The sequence below is a fragment of the Pseudorasbora parva genome, chromosome 4, assembly GCF_024679245.1.
Source record: "Pseudorasbora parva isolate DD20220531a chromosome 4, ASM2467924v1, whole genome shotgun sequence".
Taxonomy (NCBI): Eukaryota; Metazoa; Chordata; class Actinopteri; order Cypriniformes; family Gobionidae; genus Pseudorasbora; species Pseudorasbora parva.
In genome coordinates, this window is record NC_090175.1 from 4,564,499 (window position 1) to 4,585,764 (window position 21,266).

The following is a 21,266-nucleotide window of genomic DNA, read 5'->3' on the forward strand; positions in this document are numbered from 1 at the left end:
ATGCACGCCGGAAATGTGCGGTCGTTGAAATTTAGCAGCTGTGGGATGGAATATTTAAGCCTCATGACGGCCGCTGGAAGGTTTTGACTAGCGCTATGCATTATAGAAACACAGAGCTGGAACACTGTCAGGCACAGCGAGATGATGGTCCATACCATAGCAGAGGAGTGTATGCGCCAACTCCCAGCAATTCCAGCAAACAGCCGATGTTAGAAGAGATAGCAGGGGTGAGTAAAAGTCTTTGAAATTAGGAGAAAAAACGTAAAAATCAGTACAAAAAAGGTTTTAGATGTATAAAAGTCCTCTCCTGTCATGAGGGAGTCCATTCAAACTGCCAACTGTCAACAGCCAACTGTCAACAGCCGAGAAGAGTTATCCGAGACGATAAGAGCCAAGCAATATGTCCCAAAATTAGCACTGACTGAATGTACTAGTTACTGACAAAAAATAAAATTAAAATAAAGTTTATAATTAACGTATATAAACTAAAATCGGGTGGAAAAGCGGCGAACAGACAATGCCAGCGTCCTCTCCCCCTCGTTCAAAAACAAACAAACCCAACATTACAATTACAACTGACTTCAGCCACAGCTTTAGATGAAATCAACTGAATGTAGCATGGCGGCTCGATTGTAACGACTACGCCACCCCGTATTAATGGGGAAAACCTTCGAAATAAAGCACGCAAGTGCGTTCCACCAAGAGAGGCAAGAGGCATGGGTTCCGTACAAAATATAATTTATTTATTTCTAAGAAAGTTGGCCAACAATTATTTAAAACTAAAAGGACAAGTGTCATGGACTGAAAGTAAGGAAACAGAAGAAATTAAGTCACAATAAATCTTAACGGGCTGAGGCTTCCTCTGGAGAGCAGGCTCGTGTAACCGCAACAGGCATACAATGGAAACCACGCCAATCAGAATCACACCCACCAAGTTCACTGTAAAGACACAAAACTAGTGACACTGCAATAAAGGACACAGCAAGAATGACACCCTTTGGTGATGTAAAGCCTGTAATGCCCTAAAGAACCTGCCCGCTCCAGGAAGCCCACAGCTCCTAAAGAAGAAAATACAAAAGTAAAATTAATAAATTATACAATTGTAAAGAAAGCAATCAATTTACAAAATCAAATGACCAAAGAAAGGAAGCAACGGGTTACAATACACTCAGAATAAACCAAGTATAAATACAGACAACTCACATTAAAGAAAGAAAACTAATGTACCAAACCGTTGCAGTTAAACTCAGAATAACTCATACAAACAAATCTACAAAGAAAAACAAGAGTATTAACACTAAACATGAATACATAAAACATCCAGCCCACTTAATGGTAAGTATGCTTGACACAGATGTACCCGGACGCCAAAAGCAGCAGCGTGGCTCAGAGCAAAAGGTGAAGAAAAAGACTGTTGAGGGGAAACATCAAGAAACCTGCTCAACGTCCACAAACAGACCTTGGACACATAAAACAGAAAAGTTAAAAACAATTAAAAGATCATGCATTGGTTTACCAATCCCCTGAAGCAATGATTTTATCCAGCAGTTCACCTACTCAATGATCCAGTGAAGTAATACTTTGACGGCATCTACAAGTCACTCAATATCCTTATTAAACAGCAACAGCTGGCACTCCAATCAGGGTTACGTTAAGCAGCAATGCCATACCAATGGGAGCCCTGAAGGCACACCGCACTGAAACAAATGGCTATAACTGAAGTCAATGAAGCCAGACTTCCCACAACGTCCCAAACACAGCTTTAAACTTACCTGGAAGTAAGCAGGACATCGCACACTCAAATTTACAATTACTCATCACCCTAAACAAATGAAAATTGCAAATGTCACTGGAAAGCACTAGACTCAAACAGGTAAACTGCAAAGCCAAAACCACATACCTCCATAGTCTGTGACAACACAAAAGGGGCGGGGTTGACCATGATGCACTCCAGGAGGCATGGACCACAAGTTTATATATGCCCATGGGGCAATAACTGATTGGCCACATCTTAACTGATAGTGATGCATTAACCAGTCACCTGATCTCACTACATGAAGATAAAAGAAGACACTGGGTCTCATTTATGAAATAAACGCACAACCGAAAACGTGTTGGATGTGAAGGATGTTGTTTTCCATGGATATTGGAGCACAAGTAAAGTAAAAATCATTGTTTACATGATGAATAATAGTTTAGCAGCCTAACGTGTCATGGCAAATATGGGAGCATTTGGATTCTTGTCGAATGAGAGAGATGAGCATAATGCTTTATTTTTTTACAGTTTAAGTCCTCACTCTATTCAAAATCACGTTGCTCCGCTCCCACTCCACTCCGCTCAGGTACTCTGCTTCAGGGCTAGGCCAGGCCAAAATAATTAACACAAAGCAAACTACCTTAACTCAAGAAAACAAAATTTCCTATCAAAAGAATAATAAAAATAACAGAAAATACAACAACTTTCCTATCTCCTTAACTAAACATAAACAGGAGAAAAGTACAAGGCTATAGCCCCTATAGAGTTCATAAATACACAAGTACTTCTATAAGCACAAGCACTTCTATATCCAAGAATACAGTCACAGATTTTCAGATTGCTTGTATGGCATAGCTGGAAAAGAATGAATGCAATCAATCAAAAGTGTGGTTTAGTATCTATTGAGTTATAGCGAGGACATTATTCTTGAGGAGACAGATTCTCATATTCAGAAGAGCCCGGGTGGTGAACATCAGATCTGGGATTGACAGTCTATGGGAAAAACACTGATTATTTATTATCTGACTTTTGAATGCACAAACTCTATTGTTTGAGTAGTTTTTGATATTTCACTTACTGCGAGTGTGTCGTAGATGTCAGGTGATCTGGACTTGAGCTCAAGAGCTGCATATGTTCCTGTTCTGGGATCATTGTTCTACAGGAAAACAGAGAGAAGGAATTACAACACGAAACAAGAGGTTTTAAACTTGGGTTCAGCTCTCAATCAGTGTTTAGCTTGGAACATACTCTGCAAGAACAAAGTTCGTTCTGGCCAGTACATTCCATACTTCACAAGAAAAGCAGATGCAGATCATCTGCGTTTCTCCGCATTAATCACGACTACTTTAAATGTATGACCAATCACACAATAGTCTTCGGACAACCGCCAGAAAAAAGTTCTGCTTAGGTGAGAACTTCCAAAACAGCTGCGAGAACAAAATGACGTCAGCCCGGGGAGTGAGATTTTTTTTCTCTGCTCTTGCGGAGTATGTTGTAGCCTTTTGTCAGTTTGTCACGAGAACAGCCATTCAAACATCTCAAAAGTCTAATTTTATTAATTTGTTGACATTATTCTGTGGTTGTTTGATCATCTCACCTCATTATCGTTTATAGCAGATCTTCTGTTTATTCCTTTCTTCTGACTGTCAAAAATAAACAAGTAAATCCATTGATTAATATGCAATTACTAATCAAACATATTTATAGACTTTTATTTACATTATAAATAGTATGATGATGATGATGATGATTATGAATAATCCTGCAGATGCTGCTATGATCACAATCATACTAGCACCATGATGAACTGAAAGAGGACGATGCTCGCGATTAACTCTCCAACCTGAGGAATGATGTGAAGAGACGGGAGTGAGTTAATAAAAGCTCCATATAATAAAACACATAAAACCACTGATAATTCTCTATAAGAGCTTCTGTAGTCGTCTGACAGAAATAAAGTCAGTCTGGTTAGTAATGTGTGAAGCTGGTAATGCTGTTTGTGGAGTTGTTTAATCCTCTGATGAGATCTTCAGAGATTTAATGTCTTCTTTTATCTTCAGTTGATTTCATCTAAAGCTGTGGCTGAAGTCAGTTGTTGTTCTTGCTTTTATATTACCTTCAGTGATTCTGTGATAAATTTTTCTTATTTCATGCAAAACGGATGCATTTAAATCTGCTCTAAGCTTGCGTTTTTGTTAACTATTACACATGCGCACTTCAATAATCTGACAGAAAGCAGGTTAATGCGTTTACATGCGTCGCAAAATCGGGGTAAGAGGCAAAAAACTACCTGTCCCGACCGGTTTATGCTTACGCCGTTTATGATCTTACTCAGATAAAAGAAAACGGGTTACCGCGTTTACATGACCATGTTTATTGTCGGCTTATTAGGCATAATTGTCTTAAGAACGTGCATGTAAACGCACCCATTGAGTCTGCAGCGTTCTGGTATGAAGATCTTTCCTGCAACACTAAAGATTCTCTCAACAGGTGCAGATGAAGCTGCTATGGCAAGATGGACATGTAAATTAATTTCTTTTAATTTTTCTTGAATTTCAATTCTACTTCCTTTAATTCAAATTCGAATTGTATTTCTACATCCTGTTTTTGACATCAATTCAAATTCAATTCAATTCAGAAAGAGAGTATGTGCTTTCCATACATCATAAAATGCCGGGCCGGCGTTTGCTATAGGTGAGTTAGGTGGTTGCCGCCCTTAGGCTTACTTCCCATTAAACATAGAATCGGAACAAGCGAAATACAACATAATGTTTATTAAACATGATCATCATAGGGCACCCCCTCAGCCACACGTTTAATTACGCATCAACCTGATTATTAGATTGAATTGAGGTTCAGGCGTTATCGTTATCCCTCAGGGCTCATCCCTTGCGCGTTCATCAAAAATGAGGCGTCTAAACCCGCGGATGCAGAGGGACGGAAAAAAAAAGAAAAGGAAGAAGATTAAAAGAAAGCCCAGGATAGAGGTTAGTCTTCTTATCTCAGCCAATAAGTCAAACTAAATAAATGTACTTAGTATTATCAATATTACACAGCAAAAACTCTAGTGTTAAATTAACTTTCCTCAGAGTTTATTTGGCTCCACACTCAAGAGTGTTAAAAGTAACTCTGAAGAATTGTTAAAGGTAATGAGATAATTAAGAGATTAATTAAGTGTTGATTGATCATTAGTGATGAACACCTGATGATAACAAGCAGAATCACTGAAGGAAAGAGTCACAATTTTTAATCCACCATTATGGAGATCAGTGTTTGCTTTAGTTGGGCTCTTGACCCTTGGCTTTTTAACATTAGTTAATTTTTCTGGGTGCTTTAACTGTGTGTTTGGAACACACATTTTGGCAAAGAAAGCACAGAGAAAATCTTTTCATGAGTTGGTGATGTTTTGATTAACATAATCATAATTTAGTGACTGGATCAACTAATATCATTCTGAGACCAATGTCTAGCTACATGTGTTGATTTTACATTATTAATTACAACAGCTCTGTGAAGTTAATAGGGTGAGATTCTGCACAAAAAAGATTTCAAACTACTTTGTTGCGTTAGACACTCACAGACATCAAGAATCAGTGTATGAATCTCAACAATGGTGACAAACAGCATATCATATACACAGATCAACTCTGAACATCACAAAGAGTTTTGATTGGTGCACCCAGAATGCACTGCAAAAGCTTTTTGATGGCCACCATTGTTGAGATTCATACGCTGATTTGTGATGTCTCTGTGTGGCTGAATGACTAAAGATTCAAATGACTAAAGATTTTTTTAGAACAGAATAATTTTTAAAAATCCCTCTGATTATTATTGTAAACACCAGATCTTATGCTGTAGAATCACAGAGCTGCTATAATCAATAAAGTAAACCTAACTCAAAGATTAGGCTTTAAATGACATCAGTGATTCAGCTCATGATGATTATGTCAAAACATAACCATCAACACTTGGTCACATTTTCTCTGAACTTGTGGGGCTGCTTTGAAGCAGCCAGACGAAGACTAATGTTATAAAGTCAAGAGCCCAACTAAAGCAAACACTGATCTCCATAATGGTGACTTAAAAATGGCGACTCTTTCCTTCAGTGATTCTGCTTGTTATCATCAGGTGTTCATCACTAAGGGTCAATCATCACTTAATTAATCTCTTAATTATCTCATAACCTTTAACACTTTTTCAGAGTTACTTTTAACACTCTTGAGTGTGGAGCCAAATAAACTCTGTGGAGAGTTAATTTAACACTGGAGTTTTTGCTGTGTATCAACTGGTATTAATTGTATTAATATTATTAATATTGTCACTAATCTATCACTTGTTAGTTTTCTACGTATTACAAACATAACTTAACTGACAATAATCTAAATTAACCTACATGGATGTCATTTAAATATCAAAAACTCCATCTTGCCTAGGGCAACCAAAGAGCTAGAGCCGGCCCTGATAAAATGTAATTTGCGGCAAAAAACATAATTTGTCATTCATAATTTGGTCTCCTCCAACTGATGTTGGATTTAAATGGGAAAGTAGCTCTACAGAGCAGATCACTCAATGCAGTCACAATCCTCCTCAAACAACTTTCAATCGTCATCCAGTTCCATTTATTTAATATCCACACTTATTCAAGGCAGCAATTGTTCCATCATCCACCGTGAACTCAACTTTCTCACCTCAGGTGCTGCCCTCACATCAACCTCTCACTCTCTCCTTCCCGTCCTCTTTCCTTGGCTGAAGCTGAATCTCTCTCACACATACTACATGTCTTCTCTCTCCTCGCTGTTCTTTGTTCTTGTTGTTCTTTGCTGTTGTGTGTATGTGTGTGTGTGTGTGTGTGTGTGTGTGTGTGTGTGTGTGTGTGTGTGTGTGTGTATACCTGTGCTGGTGTGGTCAGTGTGTGTGTGTGTGTGTACCTGTGCTGGTGTGGTCAGTGTGTGTGTGTGTGTGTGTGTGTGTGTGTCTGTGCTGGTGTGTATGTGTGTGTGTGTGTGTGTGTGTGTGTGTGTGTGTGTCTGTGCTGGTGTGGCCAGTGTGTGTGTGTGTGTGTGTGTGTGTGTGTGTACCTGTGCTGGTGTTTGTGAACGGATGAATGGTGGATGTTGAGATCTGGACTGGTCTTGTTTTCTTTGGAGCTGAGAAATGAAGAAGAGCAGAAACAAATATATTCATAACACAATCATTAACTACATGAAGCTTAAACATGAATGATTAAGCAGATTATTGTTTAATAATGAATATCAGCACCTCTGATCACATTCAGCTGGACTAGTTTATATTCTCCCCATCCAGTTCTACAGCCGTACGGTCCAGCATCTTCCATCCTCAGGTCACTGATGGTCACTGTAAATGATCTGGACTGATGATTATCCTTCAGAGAGAATCTGCCGCTGGTCGATACACCATCAGTTCTCAGAATAATGTTATTGTCGCTGTAAAGTCCTTTGTAGAAGTATTTGTAAGACGTATCATATCCTTCTGGATAAGGGCACGGAATGTTCACTCCTTGTCCCTCTGTTCCTGTCACTGTAATGTCCACTGACAGTGAACTGCTCACTGCACACACACACACACACACACACACACACACACACACACACACACACACACACACACACACACACACACACACACACACACACACTGCTAACATAAGTCATAATATTAGATAATAAACAGGTTTAGTAGAGATCTTGAGCTCTTACCCGTCAGCAGAAACACACAAACTGTCAGCGGGAACTTCATTTCTTCATCAGTTCAGTTCAGAAGATCAGTCTGAAACTCTCAGCAGTTCCTCACACCACTTTCTGAAACTCAAACACTCAATAATACTGCTCTCATCTATCGGCGGAGAGTAAAATAATACGCTTGTTTCTCGTCTCAGCGCTGAGAGTCAAACTCATCCGGTTCAGTGACTGTGTGTCCGTTTCCATGAGCCGTTCGTGTGAAAAAGCCTCTCAGTTTTTAGCTGTGCATTCACCAACCACAACCCGTTTCCTGTCCTCTATGTTTCTGTTCTCTCTTTAATATCTTCGAGTGCTGTTTTGTTTCCCTTGGTAACGCTTTAGATTACGGCCCGGATAGTACTGCATAATTAAAGTGAATTTACAGCATAACTTTCGGTAATTATAGTGTAACTATAAAGTAAGTATATGGGAACAATATGTAATATTGGGGGAATAAAGGGGTAACTATCAGGAAAATTTATAAATTATTTATGCTGTAAGTATTTTTCAATTAAGGGGTAATTATACTGTAAATATTTTTTTAATTAAGGGGTAATTATACTGTAAGTATTCTTTAATTAAGGGGTAATTATACTGTAAGTATTTTTAATTAAGGGGTAATTATCCGTGTAATTACGGGGTACGTATGAATGTGTGGCTGTAAATTAAAGTGTCTCTTTTTCTCCTCTTGTTTCGTGTAATTACAGGGTAAGTACAATAAAAACACAAATACAATCTGAAATCCCTCAGAAACCTTTATTTAAAAAATGAGGAAAAAAAAAACTTAAAAAAAAAAGCACATTCATTTCTCTTGCTTGGCTTCATCCTCCTCTTGTTCCTCTTCTTTTTCTTCCTTGCCACAGATGAATCTTAAGAAGGATCCCACATGTCTAGCTAGTATTCTGTAACTGTTACACTGAAAATACAGTGCGTGCAGAAATATCCTCACCGTTTACTCGTCTTTTACCCTCATGCCATCCGAGATGTATACGACTTTATTTCCTCAGATGAACACAGATAAATAAATAATCTCTGCTAATTAAAACTCATTTGGGTTTCTAAGAGTTAAGGCATCAAACAGCACATACAGCAATAACTAGAGTAATCCATACGATCCCAATGGATGAATCAATGTCTTCTGAAGTTAAACGATGAGTGTTTGTAAGAAAAATAACAATAAATCGCATCCGACCAGCAGTTATCTGCGCGTGCACGCGAGGGTTGATTTTACGCTTGACGTAACTTGAAGGGTCAAGCGTGACGTGCGCGCGCCGAAAAACTGGTCATGTGGATGTCTGATGATGTTTTTTTTTTTTTTTTAATGCTCACAACAGTATACAAACAATAACATAATATATGATGATAGCAATTAGAAACAAACAAGAATAAAATACAAGAGATGTCCGTTCTCACGTGTGTTTCAGATGAAACGTGCATGAGAACGTCATGAAATCTTGCCTGTTACCAGCGCGTGCATGAGACGCTTCAAGCTTTCATGACGTTCTCGTGCACGTTTCATCTGAAACACATGCGAGAACGAACATATCTTGTATTGTATTCTTGTTTGTTTCTAATTGCTATTATATTATTATGTTATATATTATGTTATTGTTTGTATACTGTTGTGAGCATAAAAAAACGACAGCATCAGAAATCCACATGACCAGAGTTTTTCGGCGCGCGCACGTCACGCTTGACCCTTCAAGTTACGTCAAGCGTGAAATCAACCCTCGCATGCACACCAAGGGGGTAATCTAGCGCTCGGAAAGCGTTCCACCCCTAGGGGCGGCCATTGCTAAACAAGCCATCACCTGCTGTTAGCATCCCATTGACTCCCATTCATTTTTGAGTCACTTTGACAGTGAATAACTTTACATCTGAGGCGTTTAAAGACTCCATTTGTCCATTGTTTATTTCTAAAGAAACACGACAATGCATAAAAGGCTCCGTTACCTTGTATCTTACACTATCGCCCCCTAGAAGCTGTTTTTGTAAAAATAGGCTAACGATTGCGTCATAACCAACGCGACTCTGTCGCACAGTTGAGAAATTACCGTATAGACCTGAGGAGATGCTCGCAGGCAATCTTTAACTGTATATGAGACAGTCGGGGGGACGTGGAGACATAAAGTCTGATAAAGTCAAGGGAGAAGAATGGGGAGAAGCCCATAGTGAGCCAAAAGCAACGGGAGAAAATATTTAAACAACGTGATTCAGCTTTCACTTTCCACATCTACTAGAAGACCTACAGCTGTCCGACAGGAGGCTCACATCACATCTACGTCCTCAAGCTCAGTCTGAGCCTGCGCAGTTCACTCAACCATCAGGAAGTGAGTGCCCCTAGGTTGACTTCATTATTTAGCTGTTGACGTCAATGGGGTCGCTGTGTCCATTTCTTTTACTGTCTATGATATCAACCAGCAGGAGTGAACAGATTGAACCAAGCAGACAAACATTGCATTGAACATAAATATTCACATTAATAATTACAGACATGCAAAATAAGAATGATGTGTGTTTTGTTGTTTGGCATTTGAAACCTCCTGCAGCCCTTAAGGATGTGTTTCGGAGATCTTCTGTATGGGCTGATGTTTACTGTTACCGGCTGTCAAATCTCACTGGAATTGCTGAGAGATTGTAGGAGGAGTATGTGGGGGTATGTGGCAAGCAGCGGGGCGAGGGACCGCAAGAGCGGGCCGGTGACGAGTGGTAATGAGTACCAGCTGCACGACACACCGGTCTCGTCTCGCGGCCGAGTGACGGGAGCATAAAAGGAAGAGCGAAGGCAGCGGAAGACGAGAGAGGACCAGGCTTGGTTTTATGTTATGTTTTGTTCACGTTTTATTATGTGTGTGTGTGTGTGTGTGGGCAGTCGTCCGTGAGGGGCTGCCCACGGTTTACTTTCGTTTTGTTTATTTATTTTGAAATTAAAGTTGTTGAACGTTCGCCGGTTCCCGCCTCCTTCCTTCCATCCACGAACCCCGTTACAAGGAGTAATATAACACTAAAGGCTTGTTTATACTCGACGCGTCCGTATGAGCGCGAGGGGTGTGCCGCAAAAATTACGTCAACGTGGATGGGGCGGTCGTGCACGTTGGGTCCGCAAGACCCCATTTCGTCTGGCGGTGTGCAGCGCATTTTCTGTAACAGCGCGCGCAGCTCCGCATCCGAAGATGAACGAGATGAAAGAGCATGACGTCACATCACACTGGCCCCCAGTTTGCACATACAAATTAGGTGCTTATATTAAGAAAATGAGCCAACAAAAGCAGAAATAAGCCATTTTAAATAAAGATCCACGTTTAATCAAATAAATAAATAAATCATGACACTAAAATGTTTAGTGAAATTAGGAAATATTTAAGAGATCGTTAATTTAGTTACATACATATATTTTGTTCTCATGTCCAAGTAATAATATCAAGCCAAGGTTTACTGAGTTTTACACGATTCTTTAGTAGTGTGGTACGATAAACGGCTCGTCCGTTTGGGGAGGAGCGCGTGCAGTTAACGGAGGCTCGCACAGCGGAGACAGGCAAAAGTATAAACAAGGTGGAGGAGGCAAAAGATCCAGGCCCGAGGTAACAAACTGCCTCTACCGACAGTGATCGACACGGCCTCTCTTCAAGCAATTATCACAGTTTAAGTCGGCTGTGAGGTATTTCACAGAGTACAGAGAAAGTTATTTCCATATGCATCAGACATTCAGCCAATTCAGTAGACGTGACGTCTGAGACTGACCGTTTGCGACACGACTGAAGCGTGATGTTGTGACGCTTCCTCTCATTTCTGCGTTCAAATCGGTTCAAAAGCATCGCTGCCTTCCCAGAATGCTGTGCAGGCGCGTTAAAGTCGCTTGACGTCACCAATAGGAATAAAGTGGAGTGCGGTGCGACAAAAGTGTTGCACGGACGAGTGGATCTGCACCTTGAGACTAACGGCCGTTTCACACCGCAAGCGTGAGCAGCGCATATTTTTTTCGGCACAATTGTTAATCAATAGTGGAAGTTAACTCTTTACCCGCCAGCATTAAAAAAAAAAAAGGTGCCAGCCACCACCAGGGTTTTTGATCATTTTCACAAAAATGTAATAGCCCATAGAATATTTTGTTTAATGAATATCTGAGCATGCAATATATCAAAAGAAAGAGCTGACCCTCTTCTTTATGCAACACTGAGACAGATTTATATAGGCTCTAGCATTATATGTTGCGTGAGAGCCGCTGCTGTGACTCTCCTAGTGTGAATACTCTCACGCGTCTGCAGTGATGGTGTTGTTACGCTGACGTGCAGTTCACGAACTGCTCACGCTTGCAGTGTGAAACGGACATAATGCGGCATAGACTTCGTCACCTTGATCAGCCAAAGCGATATTCTCTTGTTATGTTCACAGATTTCTCATCTGCATGTGGTGAAGTGCAGATTATTGCTGGGCGGTCACATTTGCGATGGAGCATATATAAGGCGAGGTACGGTAAACGGGTGTCGCGTCATACTCTGCTGATCACACTTCCGGCGCTTCGGTACATTACACGAGGGGTATGTATGAGTTTTCTCCGTGGCTTTTTTTATGTGGTAGATGCTGAATGTTCCTTTAGCGGTTGCTTGTCTGTTAACAGTGATTTTGGTTGGGCTGGCGTTCGGGTGAGTGCTTGTTGCACCCACGAATGATCAACAAACTGCTAACAGTAATTTCGGTTTGGCTGGAGTTCGGGTAAGTGCTTGTTGCACCCGCGGATGATCAACAACGCAACGGTTGTCGTCATTGCTCCACTGTACTGGCGAATTGCATGTGATTCCTGCCTGTGATCGGATAGATGATGTGTTTGGCACAATCTGGTATGTATAACCCACTCTTAACTCCCTTGGGCCTTTATAAAGGTAACTTGGTTGAACCATTCTGTGAGCCTGCCCATTTCGATTCCAGCCTGCATCATGTAACCTCGTGATTTCAGCATGGCTGGCACATTCAACACTGCTGTTTTGCTTTAACTCCTTTTTTTTAGTTTAATAATTTGAGTTGTATTTATTAATTTGTGCCTTTTTTTGGTTTGTTTCTATTTTGCTGTCTATTTTCTTTCTTTATTGTTTATTTGTTTTGTATTTTGTTAAATGTATGTTTGGTATTGAGTTTGTGTTGCTCTGGTAATGTCTTTGTTTCTATTTTTGTTTTATTAATTTGGTTTGCTTTTGTTTGTTTTGGATTCATTTGTTTTGTGTTTGTTGTCTTTGCAGTTATTGCTTTGCATTTCACTACTTTGCATTCCACTGCTTTGTATTTTGACTACGTTGCTTTTTACTGTTTTGCATTTCACTGCTTTGCATTTGACTACGTTGCCTTTAATGGCTTTGCATTTGATTACTCTGCATTTAGCGCCATATTTGACTGCTTAGCATTGTATCTAGTGACTTGTCTGAATGTTGTAACCTTTTTGTCTTTTGCTTTTTTCCTGTTCTTGTATTGGAGCTGGGGCCTGGAGAGGGTAGGCTGACCTTTCCCGTGTGGTTAATCTCACTATTCACCAGAGTGGCGTGGAGTGGCCGTGAATTCCTTGGAGTGTGTGAGTGTGATTTGGAGCATGTGTGGTTATTATTATTGTTACTGTGGGCATTATTTAGGCCCGGTGTCAAGCCTGCTGCCCTGGTGGTAAGCCCCAGCTCTGGTGTTGTGATTGTCTGTTTGATTATTGTTTTACAGCCGGGGGTGTTGTGCGGTGTCGTGGAATTCTCCCTCTGTCATGTGATTCATTGAAATGCATTTTAAAACGACTACTTTGATTTGTTCAATAAATGTTATATATGGTACCCATGCCTCGTGGTCATTACCTGAGAAACGGAACTTGTGCCCTTTGGGCTTTTCCCAGAGTTAGTTCTGGGTGGCGTAGTCGTCTTTAAGAAAGCAGTAATGCAATTTAGAAACCTAAATTGTGCTTATTGCTGCTGTACTTCTTGTAATACCTTGATTGCCACATGCATTTAACACTATACGACCGCAGATTCTAATGGAAAGATTGTTTAATCTGAGGGTGAATAGCAGACTCATTAGATTGGCCTTTTCTGACTGGTAGATTGCAGTGTATTCGGGTAAACTGTGCTCTGTCTTCCCGTATTGATACCACAGGGAACTACTATCTCCCCAGTGTTATTAACCCTCTATACAAATGAGTGTAGAGGTTCTTCATCTGATGTTTTCAATGCTAAATATACAGATGATGTGTGTTACGAGTCCCTGCTCTTTCTCTTGTTTTCTCTTTCCTGTCTGAGGTTAGCCGCCAATTGGATGGGGGCGGAGCCGGATTATTCCTAACACCTGAGGCCTCTGCCTATTTAAGAGCTGCTGGTGAAACTTCAGTTTTTGGGGGCCTACCTCAGGAAACCTGTTGTTTGTGACTTTGAAGTTTGTGTTTCTGGTTTCGTTTGTACAGGATGGTGAGTTTTGTGTGTTTAGTTATATTAGGTTAGAGGGAAAGCATAGGTAAGAAAGCTGAGCCGGAAGATTTGTTTGTGTATTTTCTTTTATGTTTCTCGGGAGTTAGGAAAGCATTAACTCTGAGTTGTAGTTTAGATTAGTTAGCTCACCAGTCCTTACTTTAAGTTTTGTATGTTATGTTTTTTGTTAATTTGTTGTAAATAAATAATCTTTTTACCACCATGGCCTTTGCGATTTGGGTTTATATACCTTTCTGAATGGCTCTTATGTTGGTCCCTATTTTGGGTCGTAGCAAATAGCAATGTGGGTTTGATCACTGAAGATGAGGTGGAGTATCGCAGATGTGTGAATGAGTTTGTTGACTGGAGTCAATCCAGTTGTCTTCAGTTGAACACTAGTAAAACTAAAGAGGACCATAAACTCAACTATATACAAATATAACACAATTATAACAATATAAACACAAGACCAAATCAAGTCATGAAGATGTTGTCCTGTTAATAACTGTTAGTGAACACTGAGGGCGTTAGAGTGCACAGTGAGGACACCGGTGGTTAATATGTGGAGAGAAAGGAGAGAAGAATAAAGTTGGATAAACTGTGACGCATGTCTCTCAGCTCGTTCCTAATATATCTTTACAAGATACAACAGAAGATGAATCTGATCTTTCTGAACTCTATAATGAACAGACAAGACTAGCTTGATTCAGTAAAATGATGGAAATGATGAGAAGAATGAAGACGATTTGGTGTATATTATATTATTGTAACGGTAAGTAGCCTATACTCTGAGAAGAGAAGCACAGATGACGTTTAACCATTTATTGAAATGCAGCAGAGGAAAACAAACAAACAGGTACGTGTCTGACTTTTAGCAGGTTAAACGGTATTATCAAATTAACTCTTACCTTTGCAGGTCGGTTGGGAGGTAGTGGTGTCTGAATCCAGGCTGGAGAGAAACGTGCACACCTGAGTTGCTGCCGGAAGGTGAAGTCCAGGTGAAGATGGAGATGGATGAAGGATTGGAGACTCACAGGAGTAACAGCGGAGAATAACAAGGACCACTGGGATCAGGAACCGCTGGCGCTAAGTTGCACATGTAATGTCTTACAGGTAGAGCATCTGTGATGAGACCAGGCTTAAAGTTACTGATGGCAGTGCTGATGGGGAACAGGTACAGGTGATTAGTACTCTGGAGATGGTGAACGCTGCACTGGGCTGTGTCCAAAATCGCCCCATATACTCTAAAATAGGGCATTATTTGAGGGGCTAGCCAACTGTTATGGTGTCCAAAACCATAGTGGAAGTTAATTCTTTACCCTCCAGCGTTAAAAAAAAAAGTTGCCAGCCACCACCAGGGTTTTGACCATTTTCAAAAAAAAAATGTAATAGCCCATTGAATATTTTGTTTAATTAATATCTGAGCATGCAATATTTCAAAAGAAAGAGCTGACCCTTTTCATTTAAACAAAAAAACTGTTTTATTCTAGCTTCAGGCATTCTTTTTTTTATAAACACTTAAATATGAGTAGGTTTCATAAAAAGCAACATTTTGAACAAAAAGCTGAGAAAATCATGTTTTTGTCAAACTGACTCCAGATCAGATTCAGAGATGATCAGACACAGATGGAGTAGCTCGAGTCCATCTACACCTCTAATGCTTCAGTCCTGTAGCTTGTCCTGGGTCCACATCTCATTCATTAACATTAGATATTTTAGATTTGTATGCTGTTTAATGATGATGACCACGTTATTTTTCTCATGCATCTGCTTATATGCGATCGTTTGTTTAACTGCGTCTTCATCACATGTGTTTTGATCAGGAGATTCAGTACTCATTCGTAAGATGCGTAATATCGCCCCCTAGTGTCTGACAGTGAAAACACGGACACCCAGAAAAATACGTTTTTGGCAGGGAAGCATTTTCTCACAAATAATGGAAAATTCTGTGTTTGGCAGGGAAAGAGTTATTGAGTGCACATATTCAATCACACAATGCACCACACTAAGAAGTGTACAACTGATATACGCTCAGCGGCTAGAGAATACCCATAATGCACTTTGAGAGTCATGCGCTGAATGAATCAGTGTATGAATCAATTCACTTGTTTTCATTTATTTCCTCAAGTGGACTATATATATATATAGAAATGTAGGGAATAGTGGATGAGGGCAGCGTTTCCAACACAGCTCTGGAGTGAAGATGGAGCCAGGTGAATTTGTGACTATTATATTATATTATATTATATTTGCATTGTGGTGTCGATGGAGTGCTTGAGTCTCATATGGCATTCTAGTTTATGAAACACAGCTGTAAAATACAGTGGTTTCTATGTCTCTGTCCTCTGGGTTACAGTGACGTCCAGTGTCTGTGATCTATAATCACAGGAAACAAGAGTTAGGTAACAGACTAAAGAACTCAGAGAGAATATATTTACAGTTGAACACGTGAATATAATCATTCACACAGCGGATAGAGATTCAACGTCACCATAATCACCAGTTTGTGCCGACTCACCTGTTCATAAATCACTGGATTAAACTCTACAATGGTGGACGACAGCAGACCTGAGCAACAGATCAACATTAGTCTTTCTTAGATACTCACTTCTTCAGTTATCTTTAGTTCATGAGTAGAAGATTCTCATGCATGTCATATTAAAAACACAAGCAAGTATTTGGTGTAAAATATCACCTTCACTATTCTTTTTCTTTCGCACAGCCACTATAACCAGTGTAACTGCTATCAGGAGTAAAACCAAAGCCTCCGCAGTGACGATAATCACAGATGAACCTGAGAAACTCAAGAGCCAAACACTGTCTGAAATACAGTAAATATGCAAACAACCACACACATCAGAAAATAATGTTTTACAGAATGGTTAAATGAAAGACACAGAAAAAAGAGAGATATGAGGATAATTAAAAGTCACTTCGTGTTATGGTTTTAAAGGAGCGGTTAATTATGCTTTAAATTTTTTAACTTTAGTGAGTGTGTAATGTTGCTGTTTGAGCATAAAAAACATATGCAAATATACCGCAAAGACTACAACAAATGGCTGGTAGGAGCTACAACAAGCTTCTTCACAGGTTGGTGACATCACTAACCATATCATTTACATAACCCCGCCCCTGGGAAACATGTCAAGAAGAGGAAGAGTTGTTGTAGTCGAGCACATTTGGGAGTTGTCTCAAGCTGTCGTCCGTCTTTCACATTTATTACGATACAGTACAAACACAAATGCAATAGCACGTCATAAAGCAAGATGACAAAAGTTATAACCGTAATTAAACTAAACTATCCCTGTTCTCTCTTCATCAGCATATATTATCTGACTCATCTCACAACAGTTCCCACACCAGCGGTTTATAGATTATTATGACAGAATATGCTAATCAATGACGTGAAGTTAGTTAACTCATAAAATCAACTATCCCTTCAGAAACTTCCTGTCTCATTCTACATGTTGTCCCTTCTTCTTGAGTCTCTCCATCATTGCCCAAGTCCGGTTTGAACATAAAAGCTGAACAGTTTTTTTTATATTTTCAGTGGCTGAGGTAATTAGAGATGCTGACAAGAGCTCTTAAAAGCTCCACCCTTTTCTAGAAAGGGGAACGGGAGCACCAGCTCATTTACATTTAAAGGGACACTCAAATATTGTGTCTTTGCTCAACCTCAAAAAACGACAATTTTAACATGCTTTAGAAAATGGTCTGTAGGGGTACTTTGAGCTAAAACTTCACACTCTGGGGACATCAGAGACTTATTTTACATCTTGCAATAAGGGGCATTATAGGACCCCTAGAAGTTCACTTCCTCATGTGAGTGAAATAGTGTGTCAGGTGAAAACATCAGCAAAAATGTCAGACACAGTGCATATTAAATCATCTTATCACTGAGAGGTGAAGGGCAGAAGATGAACCGACCTGTTGAAGAGATGGTCTGATGGTCGATGATTGTGATGCTGCTGGACTGTGGGTTTATGTCTGATGTCCTCAGGTAGGGTGGCGTGTTTGAAAATGAGCTGATAGTTTGACCTGAAGGGGAATATAGACTGAGCTGATATACTGACACATTAATGCATACAATCATGGATGTATGTGATGAGAAACTTGAGCTGGAACTTTAATATTGAATATCAGGTACCTGGTTGAAGTGTGGAGGTAAAGATCTGGGCAGGTCTTGTTTTCGGTTGAGCTGAGAAACATAAGAGCACAGTCGCATCGTTCAACCGTAACATATTAATAAAATGTATATTTTCTAGCATAAACATTAATGAAGCAGATTTTTGTTCACTATTGAATATCAGCACCTCTGGTCACATTCAGCTGGATGTATTTATATTCTCCCCATCCAGCTCCACAGCCGTAAGGTCCAGCATCTTCCATCCTCAGGTCACTGATGGTCACTGTAAATGATCTGGACTGATGATCATCCTTCAGAGAGAATCTGCCCTTAAACACTGATGACTCTTCAGATTCTAGTATAATTAAATGGTTTCTGTAAAGTATTTTGTAGAAGTATTTGTACGATTTCTCATATCCTTCTGGATAAGGGCATGTAATGTCCATTCGTCCTCCCTCTGTCCCTGTCACTGTAATGTTGTCGGACAGTGAACTGCTCACTACACACACACACACACACACACACACACACACACACACACACACACACACACACACACACACACACACACACAGCTAACATAAGTCATAATATTAGATAATAAACAAGTTTAGTGGAGATCTTGAGCACTTACCCGTCAGCAGAAACACACAAACTGTCAGCGGGAACTTCATTTCTTCATCAGTTCAGTTCAGAAGATCAGTCTGAAACTCTCAGCAGTTCCTCACACCACTTTCTGAAACTCAAACACCCAATAATACTGCTCTCATCTATCGGCGGAGCATAAATAAATGCATTACTCATCTAACGTGAGGTATTTTAAATACGATAGAGTGACTATATATCTGTTTGCTGTGTGGTTAGGTGTGAAAACGCCTCTCAGTTTTGACCAGGAAATGATCTATAAATTCACCAAGCACAACCCGTTTCCTGTCCTCTCTGTTTCTTTTTTGAATGCCCTTTTTATACAAGTATATATAAAACTAAGGCACAGCACAAGATAGATGAGAAACAAACACAGTCCAAACAAAATGGCATGGCACACAGGAGACCAGGCTGGCCGGGGTTGAGGCAGCTCTAGATGCTAAGGCAACATTTATGTCCATATATCCATATATGAAGACAAGGCAGCGGCTCAGAGAACCAGAGGCTCCACACTTGGTGAAGGAACTGCAGAAAATCCAGATTGGCTGTCAGTGACCTGTAAAAGTCAAATACGGTCAAGACCTGTTAACAAGCAAGAAAAGCTCACACACAATGAATGCAAATAACCAGTGAAGATAAGAGGGGAAAGGAACACAATGGGTGCTTCTCAATATCCCTCCTCATTTCCTCGCTCCTCCGTCCTCCATCCTATGCCCTGGAAACCGATGGAGCTCAGCCATCTTGTAGGAGATCTCAATTCTCTAATTGCACAGCGAGGAGGCGAGGATGGAGGAGTGAGGAGCTTCCTGGGGAGTCATGAGCGAGGACACACTGAAGTATCCTTTGCGGAAGTGTTTTATCTAATGTTCAAGAATCCCGACTAAATCCAGCGGTGCATAGTCATCATTAACTGACGCCACTTTAAAGTGACGCTAAAGGGAGCGAGGATATATAATTTCACTTGATTCAATTCCTCCATCCTTGCATCTTTTCCTTGGATCCTTCCCTCACATCCTGAAGGGGTGGAGCTAAGGCGTGAGGAAAAGAAGCTAGGAAAGGAAACGAGGATGTACAAATAAGAATTGGGAAGCACCCAATATATGGGAAGCAGAGCACATTAGGAACAGGTGAACACAATCAGCCCAACGAGGACTAACCGGGGGGGGGGGGGGGGGGGGTGGGGGGGGGGGGGGGGTGGGGGGGGGGGGTGGCATGGTAATGGGAAACGAGAGAGGAGCACCTGGCCAACACAAACAAAGAAACATTTAACAAAGGCAAGGCAAGTTTATTTTATTTATGTATTTAACAAAAATGAAACAGACAAGTTGATTGTGATCCCAATGGATGCCCCCAGGCCTCAACACTGGTGGTGTGTTCCATCTGTCAAATTTGAGGGAGCGAGGGTCTGTCTGCATTCAAGTTTATGAAACACAGCTGTAAAATACAGTGGTTTCTGTGTCTCTGTCCTCTGGGTTACAGTGACGTCCAGTGTCTGTGATCTATAATCACAGGAAACAAGAGTTAGTTAACAGACTAAATAACTCAGAGAGAATATATTTACAGTTGAACACGTGAATATAATCATTCACACAGCGGATAGAGATTCAACGTCACCATAATCACCAGTTTGAGCCGACTCACCTGTTCATAAATCACTGGATTAAACTCTACAATGGTGGACGACAGCAGACCTGAGCAACAGATCAACATTAGTCTTTCTTAGATACTCACTTCTTCAGTTATCTTTAGTTCATGAGTAGAACATTCGCTTGCATGTCATATTACAGTTTATTGTCCGTTGCTTGAACACATTTTGCTAAACTTTGCTCATTGTGCCAAAACTCTACACACAAGTAAACATGACACAACACTGGGAAATATACCATTCACATCTGTGTAAAATGTAGGGTTGCCACCTTCAATACAGAAAAATAAGGGACGCCTGCCGCAGCGGTGGCCACACCCCTCGGGGCCACGATGACCACAGTCCCGATGGTGTGCCAGTGCAGTGGTCGTATATCATAACTTAAAACATGTTTTCATAATTTGTATATTTATTAAGTTTGATACCAATGGACATTATAATAGGATATCTGCTATTGAAATCAGTGTGAATAGATGCACTCAGTATAATACACAGCTATGACAATGAAAAACAAACTCAGCTGCTGTAACCTAGGGGAGTAGGAGAAGAAATTGCAAATTAACTCGAGTAATTTTATAGTGTTGTGAACAAAGATTTTGACTAAAATATTTGTCATTGTTTGCAGTAACACCATCCAAACAGTGAAACCACACCTAAATAACTGTAAATGATATAATATCTACAATCATTTCTTATTTTAATAAAACACTTAACAACATTTTTATTTTTGGTAAGTTAAGTAAATATATTTATGTATTATTCTGTTTTTATATAGTCTATTGTTAATTCTATAGTATTGGATGATGCAGTTATTTAAAGTTGTTAAGCATAACAAATAGTTGTTTATTTTATTCCTAAAAGGTCCTATTTTGATTAAATATGTATAGCCTATATATATATATTATCTCTTATTAAAGTAATGCTTGTG

The 21,266-nt window shown here is 40.0% G+C and overlaps 1 protein-coding gene and 2 long non-coding RNA genes across 5 annotated transcripts in view; all 3 read right to left on the reverse strand.

Annotated features, from left to right (window-relative positions):
• LOC137072700 (CMRF35-like molecule 5) overlaps nucleotides 1-21,266 on the reverse strand; it is a 140,582-nt gene that overhangs the window by 19,129 nt on the left and 100,187 nt on the right. The window lies entirely within an intron of this gene.
• LOC137072720 (uncharacterized) lies at nucleotides 711-2,053 on the reverse strand. Of its 3 annotated transcripts, none has more exons than XR_010904661.1 (4): nucleotides 1,773-2,053; nucleotides 1,558-1,697; nucleotides 1,361-1,459; nucleotides 711-1,058 (listed from the first exon to the last, which is right to left on the reverse strand). It is a non-coding gene; the product is annotated as an uncharacterized lncRNA (long non-coding RNA). The 3 variants fall into 3 exon arrangements; XR_010904660.1 differs by lacking the exon at nucleotides 711-1,058 and having other exon boundaries at nucleotides 1,316-1,459; nucleotides 1,773-1,822; nucleotides 1,901-2,052; XR_010904659.1 differs by lacking the exon at nucleotides 711-1,058 and having other exon boundaries at nucleotides 1,316-1,459; nucleotides 1,773-2,047.
• On the reverse strand, nucleotides 17,874-18,354 carry LOC137072727 (uncharacterized). Its single transcript, XR_010904668.1, has 3 exons — nucleotides 18,236-18,354; nucleotides 18,070-18,120; nucleotides 17,874-17,960 (listed from the first exon to the last, which is right to left on the reverse strand). It is a non-coding gene; the product is annotated as an uncharacterized lncRNA (long non-coding RNA).